Source organism: Corvus brachyrhynchos, unplaced genomic scaffold (genome assembly GCF_000691975.1).
Source record: "Corvus brachyrhynchos isolate BGI_N302 unplaced genomic scaffold, ASM69197v1 scaffold5, whole genome shotgun sequence".
Classification (NCBI taxonomy): Eukaryota; Metazoa; Chordata; class Aves; order Passeriformes; family Corvidae; genus Corvus; species Corvus brachyrhynchos.
The window spans coordinates 7,689,079-7,692,573 of record NW_008238321.1 but is presented as its reverse complement, the minus strand read 5'-3'; the positions used below and the strand labels follow the sequence as shown (position 1 = coordinate 7,692,573).

The window sequence follows — 3,495 nt, the reverse complement described above, 5'->3', positions numbered from 1 at the left end:
GGACCGCGCCGGGGAGAGAAGGGTCGGGATGTGGGAAGGGGGTTTTGCCCCACTCTGCCCCCCTCTCTGAGACCCCAGCTGGGTCTTCAGCACAGAAAGACGTGGAGCTGTTGGAGTGAGGCTGCGAAGATGCTCCGAGGGTTGGAGTACCTCTCCTATGGAGCCAGGCTGGGAGAGCTGGAGGTGATCAGGATGGAGAAGGCTACAGGGAGATCTTAGAGCCCCTTCCAGGGCCTAAAGGGGCTCCAAGAGAGCTGGAGAGGGACTTTGGGCATGGAGTGACAGGACAAGGGGGAATGAATTCCCACTGACAGAGGGCAGGGTTAGATGGGATACTGGGAATAAATTCTTGCCTGTGAGGGTGGTGAGGCCCTGGAACAGGTTGCCCAGGGAAGCTGTGGCTGGCTCATCCCTGGAAATGTTCCAGGCTGGGTTGGAAGTGGCTTTGATCAACTTGGTCTAGTAGAAGGTGTCTTTGCCCATGGCAGGGGGTTGGAAAAAGATGAGCTTTAAGGTTCCTTCAAACCCAAGACTTTCTAGGATTCTATGAAAATGCCAGGAGCAAGCCAGGCAGGGCTGTGCAGGCAGTGGTGCCTCAGCTGCACAGGCTGGCTTTGGCCAAACAGGTTTTATCAAACCAGCTCCAGAGCTGACCTGGAGACTGCAGAGGCTGCACACAGGCCTGCACATTCCTGAAAGGAGTAAGGGATGGATTGTGACTGGGTAGTTGTTCAAGTTAAGACAGTCACTGATGCTCTACTTCCCTTGGTGAAAACGTCTTCTTTCAGTGAAGGGCTGTTTCCCTGCCCAGGGGTGCTGGGGTGGGAAAGTGATTCTGCTTCCCAGACACCCTCTGGGAATGACAGCACCAGAGCAAAGTCAAGAGGCCTCCCAGTCCAGCCCAATCGCCAGCAGCAAAGAAATGATGGGTGAGGTGGAAGTTGTGGGTCAGGTTTCGGGTGAGATCAGCTGCCCTGGAACCAGGGAACCCTCCCTGGCTTTCTGGGAAAGCCGCTGAGCATGGTAGCCTGGGGGGAACTCACCCTGTGTAATTATGGCAGAGAGGGCAGACAGTGGATGTGCAGAGGGCAGGCCAGGCAGCTCCAGCACGGGGGCAAATTCTCCCCTCCAAAAAGAGCCAGTGCCCACGGGAGAGGCCGGTGGGAGCTGCTGGGTGCTGGTGGGGCTCCCCTGTGGGGTCAGCAGCAAGCTGTGCTTTCCCTCTGCCCAATCTGCCACAGGTTTTCTGCTCCTCTGTGGCTCTGGCATCCTTCATCCCCCTGCAGCGCCAGCCCTGGGGCTCCACACCTCAGCTTCTGACTCAGCCATGGAGGAGGGAAAATGGCAGGGCTGGAGCAGGGGAGGAGGGCTCTGCGCTGAAGCCACCGTGGTGAGATGCTGATGAGCCTTTCAGCCAGCACTTCTGGCCACACGGGCACTGTCAGCAAACTCATTTATTTATTTCTTTATTTGTTCAGCAGCTGGCAATGCCATCCCTGCATCAAGGTGAGTCAGTGCTCAGCATCCCAGCACCCTGCAGTTGGTTGAGCGGCTCCTCTCCTCACCAGGGACCAATGCCGTGTGGGTTGAGTCAGATAGAAAAAAAGGTTTATTTCCAGATGCTGCAGGGGAAGTAATTTTGATTTAACAAGCAGGCAAGAGTGAGGTATCTTGAGTTTTTATTTCGATCCTACTCCACAGGAAACAATATCCACTAGCATTATCTTCCTTACATTTGCTTGTATTTGACCCAATACTGTGTTAAATATAAAATACTGATTGAACAAGGATGGATGGTGAAAAACATGAGATGCTAAAAAGATCCCTTGAGCCCTCCTCCACAAACATCCTGAATGTTATGAGTCATTTAAAATTAGTATAAAATAGGAGGACAATCCGATAACTTGTTCTGTGTCCCCCATCCTGCTTTGCAAGGGGAGGATTTAGGAGCAAGAGAAGAGGGGAAGCCTCTCAATTACAGAGAAGCCCATTCAGCAAATCCGGGCTGAAGGCAGGGTGGCGATGTTCCCAACAGAGCCCAGCCATCCATTCCTGCCCGGGCATCTGTACCGCCCTGGATTCTCAGCAGGAGACTGAGATGAAACAGCCTCAGAAAGGTCCTTCTGGCACCTCCCTGTGCCTCAGGAGCCCTTGGGACAGATTTAGGGCCAAAAGACCACAATGGCAAAACAGTTTCCGAGATAAATCCCCTGGGATGAAGCCTACGGACAAAACACAGTGGTGGTCCCTGGGCATCCTCAGCCCCTGCCAGGGGACATCTGCCTGTGGCTGGGACTGCTGTTTGCATGGTCTGACCCCAGGGTGGTTCCCCATGGGATTTAGTGACAGAGGGGAAGGAGAGCCAGGCACACTGAGCCGAGGTTGCCACTGTGCCCCACAGTGGCCCTGGAAACTCGGTCCCCCAGACTCAGTGAAAATTGAAGCAGGTGTTTGTGAAGCACTGGCTGCCCTCCAAGTGCTTCACAGGGTCCTCACATGAGCCCTGTGAGGTAGGTCATTGTTTTCACCCCATCTTACAGACAGGGAAACTGAGGCACGGAGAAGGGTAATGACTTGCCAGACAGAAAATATGGCATCTCCCATTCCAGGACCTCTGTATCCTGCTATTCCCACCCCAGATATGCTCCATCAACTGCTGGTTACTCACAGCCCATCCTTCTCCACCCCTCCATCTGCAGCAGGTGACAGGGCCGGAGCTGGGCAGAGGCAGCAGCATGGTCTGGGCTCACACCAACTTGTTCATTCCCATCCCTAAGACCACCCATCACCACAAGGGCAGTCCCAGCCCAAAGGCTGCTTTGGGGTGCCCTTGGCACGGATCCCCAGCAGCCCCACGCCAGGCTGGGGTGCCAGGTACAGCTCCCAGAGCCTTTTACAGGAACCTTCTGCCTATGGAAGTGAAAACCCACGGGATATTTTTGCCAGCCTGGTGACCACAGCCACCACGTCAGGAGGGGGTGAGTATCCAGATGCTTCCTCTTTGGTAATTTGCTGCAAAATGGCCCTGGAGAGCCAGTCCCAGGGTGCCACAGGCTGGGGAGCCCTAAGCTCTGCGGGAGGTGGAGCAGAGCTGGGGACTCGGCTCCCTGGAATGCTGCTGGAGGAACGGGAGGTGTGGGATGGTGGCCATAAACCTCCTTCACTTGCCACGTCGTGCCAGAGGCTGCAGCTGTGATTAATCAAAGGCCAAAAAGAGGTGATGGGCAATCAATGCCTTTGGGGGCTGATGGGGAAGGTGCAGGCAGAGCCCAGCACACACCACACCCTCCTGGCTCCAGCAGCTCTGCCAGGGTGTTTGGGGAGCTGGACCAGGTGTGGTTTTCCCATTCTGCTTCTCCCAACAGCTGGATGGATGTTCCATGTCTCATTATCCTGGGTTAGCACTGTGCAGCCATGGTCAGGCATTTAAAAACTGAGTCTCACTGGAATCTCTCCATCACAGCCCACATCCAAGCTTCATGTGGATGCATTCAT

General features: G+C 54.9%; 1 long non-coding RNA gene across 1 annotated transcript in view; it reads left to right on the top strand.

Annotated features, from left to right (window-relative positions):
- LOC108446700 overlaps window positions 1-2,625 on the top strand; it is a 3,995-nt gene extending 1,370 nt beyond the window's left edge. The window contains exons 3-4 of the long non-coding RNA XR_001861988.1: window positions 1,242-1,390; window positions 1,479-2,625. This is a non-coding gene — a long non-coding RNA (uncharacterized LOC108446700). The remainder of the gene's footprint in view (window positions 1-1,241; window positions 1,391-1,478) is intronic.
- Window positions 2,626-3,495: the final 870 nt, after the last annotated feature.